The sequence below is a fragment of the Carya illinoinensis genome, chromosome 14 (assembly GCF_018687715.1).
Source record: "Carya illinoinensis cultivar Pawnee chromosome 14, C.illinoinensisPawnee_v1, whole genome shotgun sequence".
Lineage (NCBI taxonomy): Eukaryota > Viridiplantae > Streptophyta > Magnoliopsida > Fagales > Juglandaceae > Carya > Carya illinoinensis.
Window position 1 is genome coordinate 6,207,013 of NC_056765.1, and position 16,019 is coordinate 6,223,031.

Sequence of the window (16,019 nt, forward strand, 5' to 3'; positions counted from 1 at the left end):
TGCATCAACAAATAGAACCACAATAACATAGTAACTAGATATATGAATGTAAGGATGCATTGCAGGGCTTCTGAAGGTAATATGAGTGTGAAAAATAATCTTTAAGAATCATTCATTTCTTCCACTTATCTTTTCTTTGGGCTATAAAAAGCAGATGTTCCCTGGATTTATGGGTGATTTTATTTTTCATTGTTCAAAGGCGCTAACAAAATAAATGGTATGGACAATTTACAACAAGGGACGTTGTAGAATAGATGAATATGGGATGTATGTGGACAAAATCCTCTACAGAAACATAATTTGTGCATGATTGACTAATGTTCTTTGTGCCAGTACTTGCAGGGAACGTCCAAATCCATAGCCAAATATATTATAGTAGAATAGGATAATTTATGTTCATATCCATTTCCTTTGGAATTCGTGTTTAAGCTAATGTTAATTCATAAGCTAGTTTTCTTTTAATTTTATTATTTACTTAAAAAAAATATAAGAATGATTAACTTGAAAACAATAAAAGAAATAGTGGGGGAAATTGCTTCGCTAGGAGTTTTTGGTATCGTCAACTACAGTGATATTTCTATCCTTTTTATTCCTGCACTACAGTTTTGCATCTCTATATTTCAGTACAATTTACGGAAGGGAGAAAACGTGCAGTTCACCCATATTCATCCTGTTACCAAATCGAGCATAAATGATTTACTGAAATCGGCCAAAACAAAAAATATCCACATAAAAATTGATCTTATCAAAACAAAATATCAGAATATGTGAAAATCAACCAACAAAACAAAAAATGGGAAGAAGAGAATCAAGAGATTGGCCAGAGTTTCAACCAGATCTAAAACTAAGATGGGTAAGTTAGCTCACATGTATAGATCTGAAGGAAGAAGAGATCGGAGGCTGGGCTAAGGATGGGTGAACGCTGACCACGGGCTGGGGCTGGGATCCTGCGGTAGTGCAACTGGGGCTGGGATCCTGGGCAGTGCAACTAGGTTTGCTGAAGTGAGAAGTCCGAAGACATGGTCACACGAAGAAAGTTCAAGAAGAATGGATAGGACTATGGAGTTAGAAGTGATATCCAATCCAATTGAGTCAAACGGTGCCATATTAGTTTTAACTTAGTATAATAAAAGTGATATCCTGCTGAATGGAGAGGACATGTATTTATTGACAGGACATGTATTTATTATTATATGTTATTCAATATTAACTTAGTATAATATTTTATAGTAATGTTTAACTTATTCTTATTATAATATTATTATTACATGTTATTCAATATTAACTTAGTATAATATTTTATAGTAATGCTTAACTTATTCTTATTATAATATTGTACATTAGTTATTATATATTAGTATTACATGTTATTATAGATTGATTACTATTAAATGTTATTATACTTTAATATTTATATATTAGTGTTATATGTTATTATATATTGATTATTATACATTACTAGTACATGTTATACATTAGTATTAAATGTTATTAAACATTAGTTATTAAATATCAGTATTACAAGCTAATATGTTATTATGCATTAGTGGTTTAGTGCTTATACATTATTAGTATTACTATATTACATGTTATAAGTTATTATATAATCAATTACTATAGTCTATACATTACTACTACATGGTATATTAGGTAGTAAGGTACATTAGTGTTACATGTTATTATAGTATAAGTGTATTATTTTAGGTACATTTGTTCATACTAGCTAGTATATAACTCACTATATAAGTTATAGTTATATAAAATATATATGATTAATGTATAAAGAATATAGATATTTTCATAATAATAATTAACTTATGCTAGTATATATATTATTGAGTTTAACTAACTATAGTATATATAAGATATAACTATATAGTTATATATTTTATATTTTTATTATTTATATATTAGTGTTTATCCATTGGTGTTACGTGTTATTATGCATTTTAGTATTTATACATTATTATTAAATGTTATGATGATTAATATATAAAAAAATACATATATTTTTATTAAATATGTACAATATCGGAGTGAAGTCAGAGCGGAGTTGGAATCGGAGTCGGAATCGGGGTATCGGAGTTGGAGTTGAAGTCGGGATCGGGGCATCAAAGTCAGAGTCGGAGCGAATTGGAGTCGGTACACCCCCACCTCCAACTCCGACTCCGACTCCAACTCCGACTTCCTTGGGAAAAAAAACTTAGTCTCCGACTCCGACTTCGACTACGACTTGTCGGAGTCGGAGCAGAGTCGGTGTCAGAGTCGGATTTTCAGATTTCTACTCAGCCCTAGTGGTAGGGTTGTGTAAACCCCGACGGCCAACAGAGTAAAAACAGAATATGAATCTTCCCTTTATTATTCTTGGAACCCCAAGAGTACACACAGGAAAGACCACACAGAAAACCACTTTGCTTCCAAAGTGGGTGCACCAAAAATAGAAAAGTTGGTACCAACCTGAATAGAGGCCACAATTTTACACCCACGGTAAGGTCAGAATGGAATAGAAATAGAAACAGAATGTTATGCCAAAGGTTTTCAGAAATCACATTATATCATATCAGAGTACATAACATCTTCAGAACAGAACAAAATCATATCACAAAAACATAATTTATGCACAAAATTTCATATTTGCTCTCTTTTGCACAATTTAGAAACAAAATGTCAAAATAACTCATGTCTACACCATTCATGCTAGAAACTACCTTATTCTGATACAAAATTTCATGAGTAATGTAAAACAAATAATTGAGGTGTTTCAAAATTATTTTCTTAACAAAACATGCATACTTTTCCAAAATCAACCTCAGTTCATTTTTTTTATGCAAAGTCTAGCATAGGAACTCCACTTACCTGAACTTCTTAATCTTTCAAAAATTTCCTCAACCATGCTGAACAAATATTAATCACCACCTATAAAATAATCAAGTAATTTCCGTAAATTTCCAATCAAACACTTACTTCAATATTTAAGCCTAAGATGCTAAAATAACCTATTTTAATTCCTCAAGAACCTAAATTCTCAAAATTTCTAAACTACCATCCTTTTCCAAAACCATCAATTATACACTTAATATTTACTTAACCTAATTCCCACTTATTCACAAGTTTATTTAAAAAAAGTATATAAACCCAACCCATTTAACAATGAAAAGTCTTTGAAATAAAAATAAAATATTGCCCAACCCAAAATAGTTTTAGAACACGAACTCAACCCAAAAACATTTTATTTCAAAATAACTTAACATAACACAGTCAAAAATGAAAAGAAACCTAGTAGAGAAACAAGAATAAAACCCTAAAACACCAAGTTATAGAATTGAGAGCAAATTTGTCATTTTTACCAAAACAATTATTCCTACCATCTCTACGTAAGGCTACGAAAACACTATAACCCAAGTTTTATTTTGTTTTGTTTGCAGGGATGTTATACAGTCACATGACCAGGGTCGTGCAAAGGAGGCTTACCATGAGGACAGCCGTGAAGAGATGGAGACAAGGGCGGTGCTGGGTAGTTGATCATTAAGAGAGAGAGAGAGAGAGAGAGAGAGAGAGAGAGAGAGAGAGAGAGAGAGAGAAATGAAGAATGAGAGCTGGCTGAGAGGTGCCCGACGGCACTCTTTGTGCAGGTGGCGACGTCGTGGCTAGTTTGTGGCTAGTTGGTTGAGCATGGTTATTTGAAGTGGTGTAAAGGCACCGCTGGCCTGCTATTTCCCTTGGGCTTTAGATGGCTTTGGGATACTCTATTTTTATGCATAAAAAACCAGGGCTGTTAGAGGAGGCTTGCCGTGAGTTGCTCGAATTTTGGTGATGGTGGCAGGGTGCTAAGGAGACCGAGGTTGCTGGTGAACGTAGGGATGAGACGTGTGGACAGAGATGGTGGTGCATGCACTGCAGTCAGATCTAGAGGAAGAAGATGAAAGCTTGTCGTGTGATGTTTCCATTGTGTGGGGTGTTGTGGAGGAGCAAGGGTGGTGGAAGGAGGTTTACGTTTCCTTTTTAGTGGATGAAAGCTGGGCTGGGCCATGGGGTTGGGCAGGGAGCTTCTTGGCAGGTGCTAGGGCCACGGAATGGCATATCTGAGTTGACATTAGCTTCGGTTGTTGTGTTGACGCAGTTACAGCAGTAGCAAGGTGGAGGCAAAGGCTGGACTAGGGTACATGGTTTGCAAAAGGGTTAGGCAGGTTTTTTCGTGAGGTGGATGAACACGGCAGCATTGGGTGGTCTGGGCAGAGGTTTAAGATGTGCTGAGTGATGGAGGCTGAGTGTATTTACGCACCAAGGTTTGGAGGCAACGGCTTGCGGAGGTGCAGCAACGAAGGATTTTGGTAGAGGCTGGCGACAGTGGCAGTTTCTAATATGCAAGGGAGGAATGTATGAATATTTATAGGTGATTTGAAAAATAAAACCCTAGATGAGGAGAGGGAAGAAACGTGCAAGCAGGGAAGAAACGTGCAAGTGTTGGGTGGTTTGGGCGGAGGTTTAAGATGTGCTGTGTGATGGAGGCTGGGTGTGTTTACGCACCAAGGTTTGGAGGCAACGGCTTGCAGAGGTGCAACGAGGAAGGATTTTGGCAGAGGCTGGCAGCAGTGGCAATTTCTAATATGCAAGGGAGGAATGTATGAATATTTATAGGTGATTTGAAAAATAAAACCCTCGATGAGGAGAGGGAAGAAACGTGCAAGCAGTGTAAACGGACGTGAAGTCGTGCATGAGGTGGAGTCTATAGGGGCTGTGCGTGATCTTGGGCAACACGTGAAAATAAAGTGATGAAAAAAAATAAATAAATAAGCAAATAAATAAATGCTCTTTCCTAAATTTTGAACCTCGACTTAAACTCAAAAAAATCCAACTTGCTTAATAAAATGGCTCGTAAAATAATTTTAACTTAAATAACAAAGCCGAAGGAAATCTTAATTTATAAAAAAAAAACAAAAGAAATATTTTAAGCCCGTAGTCTATTTAAAAAAATATTGGAAAACTTAAATGGTTTTTTTGCACATATAAATTAAAAAAAAAAATTGAAAACAGCTTGGCATTGGACTTGAGTGTTACAAAATCCCCAAAAAATGACAAGAAGGATGGCCAAGCCGTGCAAGAGAAGAAAGAAAAGAAACGGTGAACTGAGAAGAAAGAAAAGAAGGAGAAGAAAAGCAAAAAAGCAAAGGAAAAAGAAAAGGAAAAGAAGAAAAAGGAAAAAGGAGAAAGGAGACAATGAAAGAGGGCTCGCTTTGAAGACGCCCCTTCCCCTGCCCTAAAACAAAAAAGCATTCTGACGCCCTCGAAGGGCGACCATGCCCAAACATCCACCCCGCCCGTTACTACTCTGCTCTCTATGCCTGGTGCCTCCCCTGTGCAGTTGCACTCCCTTGGCCTAGGAGATGCTAAGGGTTCGGCTAGCTTAGCCCTCTTTGATCTAGCCGCCACCTTCCATCTCCAAACTCCCCAACAGGTGCACACATTGGCGTCCAGTCCCACGTTTGAGTTCCCCGTGTTGGAGGATCTGGTAGGAGAAGGTGAGTCAAACATCAAGATTGTCGCCGCCCTCAACCTGGACCCTATCATGGGCGAAGGAGTTCTCCCCACCTGTGATGGAAAGTCTTGTACATCCCCCAACTGGGAGTGTGCATGGTGAACCAATGAGTGCCTCCCAGTTGGACGGGTGGACACTACTCCCACACACAGAGAAGACCTAGGTGACAGGGATGAAAATCTAGGCAGCGTGATTGGCAACATCCCCCCCAGCCCTCAACCACGAGGAAGTGCGCAAAGAAGTGAAGGCCAACGACCGCCTCTTAGAGACCCCGCCACCTACTATTTCTAGGGGCACTACCCCTTCGTTGAATATTAGCGGCTAGTGCCTCTCCATTCCTTCCCTCTTCTCCATCTTTTGGTGGAGATACTGAGTTCCTTCTTATCGAGGGCTTGAACAGTCTAATGGGAGAAGACACCCGCTTAATTGATGCTGACTTAACATATACCAAGGCCACCCACCCATTTGTGGGCCTCAAGTGTTCCCTAGAAGGAGTGGGAGATTCAACACCAAGACATGACAGGATTTCTCTACTGGGGGGTGTCCCTAGCCCTGAGGAGATCAATGGCAGAGAGACCAATGGCAGTGCCTCGTGTTTCGCCAACGCCCAAGCTGAGGCCACTGCCAAGATGGCTAGCCATTTAAAGGACTGGCTTTTTGAGGTACTATCACCATGGGACTTGTTCTTTCTCTTTATGTGCTTATTTGCAACTCTGACTCTAGTGTTCTATCATTTTTGTAAGGAATCAATGACTTGGTGGCATGAATTATGGTGGAATGGGCCTACTTGGAATAGGAAGTCCAAGAACGGTGAAGGTTGTGTATATTGCCAATGTTGCCTTCGAGAAATTAAGGGTGGATAAGGTGGAGCTGGAGGTGCTTATCGAGAAGGAGGAGTTGGAAATACTACTGGAGCAGTCAGAGGGCTACTCCCACTCCCTACACGGTGACTTGGAGATTCTTGAAAACAAAGTCCTAAGCTTCGTGATGATGTACACCTTGCCCAAGAGGGGAAGCTCAAGAATGACTTTGCCTTAAGGCTTCTTAAATCAGAAAAGGATTCTGCTAGGTCCCCGCTCTCTAATGCCCAGAAGGGCTTTGTGTCCAAATTCACCCACCTCAATTCTAATCTTCTCGCCCTCACCAGGGAGTTAGACTCAGCTCGCATGGAACTGACTCATTCACAAAAACATAGTCAAGGGTTGGCACAAGAGTTGGCGGCTGCTATGGAGAAGACCCGCCTTACCTCCCTTGACTTTTCTAAGGTGCAAGGGGCCTTGGCAAAGCTCAAGCGATGTCATCATCAGTATAAGGATAGCCATAAGGACTCGGATGAGGAACATAGAAATTTAAATTTGGCCTTCCTTGCCAAGGACCAACAATTGACCGAGAAAAAAAATGAGCTAGTTGTTGCTCGGGTGGAAGTTGCACATCTGTACTGCCAGTTAGCCTCTGCCCCTGCAACCAGGGATCGTGCCTTTGCCTTTGGTTATGGCATTGGCATCCTGTGGCTCAAGTCCCATCTCCTAACTAATCCTGCTACTGACCTTGTGGCTCTAGACCGAGGTTGACGCTGTCGAGCGAGATAAGATGTCTGACGCTTTTAAGAGTGTTCATTCCCTGCCGCTGCCCACTAGAAATGATGCCCCTTAACTTCTTAATTCTTTCCTTTTGTATCTCTTGTAATTTATCTTATAAAATCTTGTGATAATAACTTTTGGTTTACTTTCAAGCCAGTGATGGCAAATGTTTTTTGGCGTTTTTGTTTTACTTGTGCTGCAAATGTTTTTAGCTTGAACGGAGAGACGGCATGTTATAGGTCTTTAAGGGTGTTTAAAGACCCTTTTTTCATGGCACCACAAGTCACTAAGGCTTCTCATAAGTGTTTAAGGGTGGCGTGGTCTAATGACCTCCGCATCCCTTTTTTCATGGCACCGCGAGCCACTAAGGCTTTCATAGGTGTTTAAGGGTGGCATGGCCTAATGACCTCCATACCCCTTTTCATGGCACCGTGAGCCGCTAAGACTTGTCATAGGTATTTAAGGGTGGCGTGGTCTAATGATCTTCGTGCCCCTTTTTTCATGGCACCATAAGCTACTAAGGCTTGTTATAGGTGTTTAAGAGTGGCATGGTCTAATGACCTCTGCCCCTCCTTTTTTCACGACATTGCAAGCCGCTAAGGCTTGTCATATGTGTTTAAGGGTGGCATAGTCTAATGACCTCCACACCCATTTTTTCATGGCAACACAAGCTATTAAAACTTGTTATAGGTGTTTAAGGGTGGCAATGACCTCCGCGCCCATTTTTTTGCATGCCAGGTTTTGCACAAGTGTCCGCCCTAGGGTATATTTATTTTTAATAAGAGATAATAACATAGCAGAATGCGATAGGATTTAAGTAATAATAAACAAATGTAAATGTGATTGTGAATGTAAATGTAATAATGGCAAAACAAAATAAATGAAATCAATGTAATTGCTACGGATAGAATTTCTTTAAGTGCTCTGCATTCCATAGGTGTGGCGGCTCCTTGCCCTGGCTGTCTTTCAAGCGGTATGACCCTGGTCTGTTGTTTGCTACCACCACATAGGGCCCTTCCCATTGGGGCCTCATTTTTCCGTCGTCTTGGGTAGTCACCCTGCTTTTCTTCAAGACCATATCCCTTATCTTAAAAGTTCTGGGCCTTACTTTCTTATTGAAATACTGCTCAGCCTCAACCTTTTTGTGCAACATTCTAGCTTCTGCTATTTCCCTTTCCTCTTCCAACAAGTCGAGCTACTCCTCTATCTTTTTGTCATTTTAGGGTGTCGAGTAGTAGCATATTCGGTAACTTGGAAGCCCTACCTCAATTGGGGGGATCGCTTCACACCCATACACCAGTGTAAATGGGGATTCCCCTTTTAAAGTGTTTACCAATGTTCTATACACCTAAAGTACCCCTGGCAGCTCATCTGCTCATTCTCCCTTCTTCTCTGTGACCTTTTTGTTAGGATTGAGAGTAATGCCTTATTTGTCGCTTCTGCTTGTCTGTTTGCTTACGATGACCTGGTGAGGAGTACTTCACCTTGATCTTCAGCTTTGCACACCATTCCCTATAATGGTCTGAGTCAAACTAGAGTCCATTGTCTGTAACTATACTTTGTAGGATTCTGTATCTGCAGATGACGTTCTTCCACAAAAACCTTGTCACGACCTTGCTTGTCACAGTTGCCAGTGGCTCTATCTCAGCCCACTTCATGAAATAATCCACTACAACAACCATGAATTTTACTCCGCCTCTCTCTGGAGGGAAAGTTCCAACCAAATCCACACCCAATTGGGCAAAAGGCCATTGTGCAGTCATGGATGTCAATTCCTTCGAGGGAGTGTGATTGGTGTGTATGTATTGCATTTGATGCATTTTTTAGTGAACTCTCAAGCATCCTTTAATGCATTGGCCCAATAGTACCCCGCCTTTACCATTTTCCTGGTTAAGGCCTTTCCACCAGAATGGTTTCCATATATTCCTTTATGTATTTTTGTTAAGACATACTAGGCTTCTTGTGGTGAAATACATCGTAGTAACGGGGTCGAAAAACCTCTTGTATAAAGGACTCCACCGATAGGCCTAAACCTTGCCGCCCTTCTCCTTATCCTCCTCGCCTCTTCCTTTCCTTTAGAAAATCTTCCCACATCTAAATACTCGACCACACTACTCTCCCACTCTAGAATACTGGAGCCTAGAACGCCCACTTCTTTCCCAATAACTGGGACATCGATGATTCTTCTTTCAACTTGCCATGTTATGGGCGTTTCCTTCATTCCTAAAGCTTGCCAACTTGTCCACCACTTCATTGTTTGCCTGGGGTATCTGAGATACATTGAAATACGAGAAAATATCACGTGCTGCCCACACTCATGCTATGTATTTCTTCAGCTTCTCCCCCTTCATGGCATATAGGCCCAACACCTGCAAGACCACTACCTGCGAATTCGATTTGGCCTCTAACTCGGTTGCTCCTATTGCGTTGGCTATAGAGAGCCCTGCCACCAGTGCTTCATATTCTGTCTCATTTTTTATTACTTTGAATGTTAACGTTGCCATGTAATGTTGTTTCTTACTATCGGGGCTTAGCAGATACACTCTCAAGTCTCTGCCGGCCCGACAGGATGAGCCATCTTTGAAGAGCACCCATGGCTTTCCTATTGGAGCTACCACATCTTCTTGGGGGAAACCCGAGAATTCTACCACAAAGTCAACAGCGCTTGCCCCTTTACCGCCTTTTTTGGCATGTATTCTGTATTGAACTCACTTAGCTCAATCAACCATCCTACCAACCTTCCTAAATTATCAGGTTTCCTTAAGGCCTTTGCTAACGGACTCTCCTTAAGCGCCCTTACTGTGTGGGCCTAAAAGTACGATATAAGTTTTATGGCCGCCGTCACCAAGGTGAAAGTTAACATCTCAACTCAGGGATATCTTACTTCTACTTCTTTTAAAGCCTGACTTGGGACAGCTAACTACGCGTGTGGGGAGACTGCTAGATATGCATAAAGTATGTCGCCTTTCTCTGGTTGCTTTAGGAGTGGTGGGCTGGCCAAGTGTTGCTTCAACTTTTCAAGGGCCTCATCACATTCTTCATTCCAGGGGTGCATCTTGCGTAGTATTCGGAAGAAAATGAGACATTTGTCCATCGACCTGGTTATGAATCTACTCGAGACGGCTACCCTTCACACCAGTCGCTAAGTATCGTTTAGATTTCTTAGCGGCTTCATGTTGAGTATGGCCTCTATTTTTTTGGGAGAGGCTTCAATTCCTCTCTCAAACACAATAAATCCCAAAAATTTTCCTGACTTGACCCCAAAAGCACATTTTGCAGGGTTCAGCCTAGTCCTATAATGGCGTAAGATTCCAAATGCCATTCACAAATCGTCAAAATGCTTGGCGGGTTCCTTACTCTTTACTAACAAGTCATCCACACAACCTGGTACGTTGTGTGGATGACCTACGATTAACATGTGATTAATCACAGGTTAACCAACCTTATGTAGGGTGCTCCCACATTCTTCAATTCGAACAGCATAACCTGGTAGCAGTACAACCCGCGATCTGTAATGAATGATGTCTTCTCCTCATTTACTAGGTGCATTTGGATCTGGTTGTAGCCTAAATAGACGTCCATGAAACTCAACATCCGGTGTCGTGCTGTTGCATCCACAATGACATCAATGCATGGTAAAGGAAAAATGTCCTTTGGGCAAGCCTTATTCAAGTCAGTAAAGTCCACACACATTCTCCATTTTCCATTCGCCTTTTTCAGTAAGACAATGTTGGATAACCATTCCGGATAATGAGCTTCTTTGATGAATCTAGCGGCGAGTAGCCACTTTACTTCCTCATTAATGGCGGCATACTTTTCCGCACTGAATGACCTTCTTTTCTGGCGCACTGTCTTGTGAGCGGGATCCACATATAAGTGATGCTCGATGATGTTGTTATCTATACCAAGCACCTCCTTATTACTCCATGTGAACACATCCATGTGTTCTATTAACTACTTTAGAGCTTCTCTGCCCTCTGGAGGGACTTGGGTCCTAATACGTGTGGTAGTGCCGAGGTGGTCCAAGTATAGCGTCAGAAGCTCCAGTGGTTCATTGGCTTCGGCCTATTGGAGACTCTGATCATCCCTGACTTTCACACCTTTTTCTAAATTCACCGCCAAAGGTGGCGGTAACGGTGGTATCGATGCTTCACTTCTTTTTGCAACGACACAAATTTCGCTTTGATTGCTCTTCAACTCTTGTACATAACATTCTCGTGCTAGAGCTTGTTCACCCTATGACTCTCCCACCCCACCATCAGTTGGGAACTTCATCTTAAGGTGGTATGTGGATGTTACCGCCTTGAGATGATTGAGCGTTGGTCTCCCCAATATAGCATTGTAGGAGGATGGAGCCTTTACCACCAAGAAGTCGGTCATGGTGGTGACTATCCGTGTACCAATTCCAGCGGTTACCAGGAGGGTAATAGAATCAACGGGTTGTATTGTATCTCTAGAAAAGCTCTTTAGTGGCGTCAGAGAGGGCCTTAGCTTGTTGGCATTAATACCCATCTTGTTAAAAGCCTTCCCAAATAGTATATCTGTTGAGCTTCCACGTCAATTAGTATCCGTCTAGTCATATATTTAGCTATTACGAGGGTGACCATTGAGGCGTCATGGTGGGAATACAATACTCCTTCACGGTCTTCCTCTCAAATGATATCTCCACCTGAGCATTAAATTTTTTATGCTTAAGGGCCCTATGTGTATTTCGTCATACATTGCCCTTCGTGCATGCACCTTTCGGCTAGACGTGGATACGCCACCCCCAGCAAAGCCCCCCGCTATTGTCTGGATTTCTCCCATGGGCGCTCTCTTCCTGTCGACTTTTGGGGGTGCCCTGTCCTTGTTGTCCTAGTGGACATCAACCCAGTATTGGCACCATCGGTCAGGACTGTTATTTCTTCAAGTACCACGTCCAAACTTCTGGCGCCTCCTGGGTTTCGAGCGTATTGCAACCATTCGCTCCAACTCTCCCGTTCCCGCTAGCTTAGTCACCCTTTTCTTCATGGTTGTGCAATCTTGTCTGGTGATACTTGCAATAGCGACTACATGTCCTAGTCTAATGCTATTCCTTGTTGCCCCTTTCCTCTTCTCGCACGTTCAAATTGCTGTGTATCAATCTAGGAGTGTGGTCTAGTCGTCTTTCTTTCCTTCTTTCTTGACGATTCGATCCAGGTTTCCTATCAACCTGCCCATTTCTCCTCTCAATCTTACTGTCCTCTTTCCTCGAATCCACCAACGCTTGTAGTGTATCTTCAGCGTTAACAAAATCATCCGCACTATCCATGAATTCCCTGAGGGTGGGAGGAGTCTTTCTAGCTAATTCTGCCATAAAGGGACTTCGCGGCCAGACTCTGCCTAGTAGGGTGGGGAGGGTAATCTTCTCGTCCTTGTCATCCGTTGTTAACCTTTCCTTGTTGAAACTGGTAAGGTAGGCCTTCAGGTTCCCATCTTCCTTTTGTTTGACCATTAGTAGATAGGCAGATGGGCGCCGACGTATCCTGCTGGGCATAAACTAGGTGAGGAACTGCTTAGCCAGCACTTTAAAGCTGTTTATTGACCTTGGCCTGAGGGTCCCGAACCACCCTCTTGCTGTCCCCTTTAGAGTCAAAGGAAAAGTTCGACAAACGATCTCCCCTGGAAAACCATGCAGTGTATTGTGGGTTTTGAAGTTCTCCAGATGGTCCACTAGATCTTTGGACCCATCATACATGTCTATTTGGGGTATCTTGAACTTTGGCGAGAGCAGCATGGCCATAATTTGTTCATTGTATGGCAAATCAATTTCGTTTAGCAGACATTCTATCAAGAAAGATCCCCCCTTCTTCCTTGCCATTTCTTCATACTTTTCTGTCAGACATATTAACTCGTCGTCCATCTTCCTCGCCATTTCTTCACTTTTCTGCCATATTTCTTAACTCGTCGTGCATCTTTCTCGATATGAGAAAACTACATTGCATCCCAAAAATAACTCATAGAACATGACAGGTGATAATATCGGAATTATGCGGAAAGCAAGACCTAAGTAAAAAAATAATGCAACCACACACAATGACCAAAATAAGTATTATATAACTAAACACAAGATTTTGGAGACAAGTTGAAAGCCCTCTAAAGAACTTATCAATTGTAAAACTATCCGTCTTTAGCCAATCAAGAGACTCAATCCACTAGAAGAATTCAGTTATACAAATTCACTTCCAACCTTCTATAAAGAACTCTCTCCACCTCCTATAAAGAACTATATTCTATATAAGACAATCAACATGCTTGCCTCTTGTTATATATAGGGGCTCCAAAACCTCTTAACATTTCATCTATCTTGGCTTCCTCTTCCGAAACTATTGTGGATTTTGCCTAGAAGTTGAATGCTAAGAACTTGAGTGTAGCCTAAGAAAATGACCTTATGTTCTATTTAGTTTTGTGCATACAATTAGAGTTTCCCTTTTAAATAAAGAAATGGGAAACAATTGAACAACTTTGAGAAGAAGAAATCCATATTTTGGCCTAATTTAAAATTATCTTGCTGCCACTTGTCATTAACACCAACAGCTACCGCCCTAGACGTACGTTTGATCAAATTCTGTCTCATTTGTAGTAAAAGGAAATAGAATTCTAGTAAGTTTTAATTTCCGTACGATCAATAGAACTCATTTCTTTTTTTATATGTAGGAGCAAAAGAAAGAAAGCTTAAGATCGATCTGGTTTTGCTCCATTGAGGCTAGATGCAGGCCTACTTGTCTGTCCCTCGTAAGTTTTTCAAGAAAGTGGCATGCATGCATCTTTCGAAGTCGTTGATTTCTTTTCATCATGATATGGACTCTTAAAAAAATAAAACCAATGCAAGCATTTTTGTCTCATCTAAATGTGTTGCTTGAAAATGCTGGGGGAAAGTCACCTTCAATAACACCACTACTGGCATTTTAATTAAGAAATAGTCAAAACAACCAGGTTAATTTGGCAAGAGAACGATAATACTAAATAATAAGTATATTTATTCTTTCGATTTTATCGAATATATTCCACCCTGAGCATACTTAGCAAAATTCATTTCTCCATATTCTTATAGGAAGTCTCTATCTGACTCATTAAAAAGGAGAAAAAGTTTGAATTTTTTATGTAAATTTAAAGAAGTGTATCCATCAATTTAGTATACGAAACAATAAACTTCATTTTAGTCACAGATGCAACAATAAAAGAAAACTCAAAGGTGCCAAATATATTGATGAAAAATAAATAGACTAAATGGCTTTTTCTATCGAAGTGATGTCAAGGATTACGTATATTAAAAAATCTTTATAATAATGACAATGCACTAGATAACTTGTATTAGACTTGTGGATGGAATTGTCCGAAAGTAGATGACAAATCCTTTTCAGAGATCTATCAACCTTGATTTTGATGCCAAGGGCTTTCTTTGTTTTGCTCCATTATTTGAGGCTTTATGCAGGCCTACTTGTCTGTCCCCTCAATTTTTTTTCAAGAAAGTGGCATGCATGCATCTTGCGAAGTCATTGAAATCTTTTCATCATGACATGGACTCTTAAAAAATTGAAACTGATGCTGGCATTTTTGTCTCATCGTGTGAATGTGTTGCTTGAAGATGCTGGAAGAAAGCAAGCTGTGACAAAAAAAGGAAGTTCAAGGGTGCCAAATTACATGGATGAAAATGAAACAGCTAAATAGTTTCTTCTACCGAAGTGATGTCAGGGATTACGTTTATTAAAAAATCTTTATCAACAATAACAGTGCATTAGATAACTGGTATTAGACGGATGGATGGAATTGTCCTTAGAAAGAAGATGACGAGTCCTTTCCAGAGATCTATCAACCTTGATTTTGTAGCTAAGGGCTTCTTTCTTTTGCTCCATTAATTGAGGCTGCATGCTGGCCTACTTGTCTGTCCTCTGCATTTTTTTCAAGAAAGTGGCATGCATGCATCTTGCGAAGTCATTGAATTCTTTTCATCATGACACGTATGAACTCTTAAAAAAATAAAACTGATGCCAGCATTTTTGTCCCATCACGTGAATGTGTTGCTTGAAGATGCAGGGGGGAAAGCAAGCTGTGACAAACAAACTTTTAATTTCACCTTCAATAACACCACTACTGGCATTTTAATTAAGAAATAGTCAAAATTACAACACGTTTTAATTAAGTTCGGCAAAAGATGATATTACTAAGTAATGAGTATATTCTTTCGATTTTATGGAATTCTACCCTGAGCATACTAAGCAAAATTCATTTCTCTATATTCTTATAGGAAGTCTCTCTCCCTTCTAAGTAATTGTTTAACTTTCAATAAAGTCAGAAGACGATTTGGTAGATGATCAAACAATAAAGTAGATTATAGTCATACATCCAACAAAAAAAAATTAACCTTAAAGGATCCAAATTACAGTGCCGAAAATGAATCAGGCTAATTAGAATTATGCTTTGTTTACATTGAAATGTGACGATTTCAAACGGTTCTTTCCACCAAATGATGTCAGGATTAAGTATATTAGAAAGAATAATATTGCTATATACAATCTTATAGTGTTCAAGCTACATGTATTCATTTTGAAAAAAACTGAAATTTATTGTTAAAAAAATAATTTCTTTATGTAGATCACATATTCAATCAATTTTTTTTTTTAAGATAAATGCGTAACACTTGAATATTCTAATCTATAATTGTCATTTCTCTATTAAAAAATCTTTTTTCGCTAATGACATTGCACCAGAGAACTACTATTAGACGTAGGGATGGAATTGTCCAGTGGTTAAGTAGGACCATATTGCATTTACTAATGGTAGACGGCAACTTGCAAGGTAGATGACATGTCATAGTTTCAATTAAGACCCTCTCTCTCATACTTTGTATTAAACTAATTTCTTTGATGCGTATCCTTCAGCAC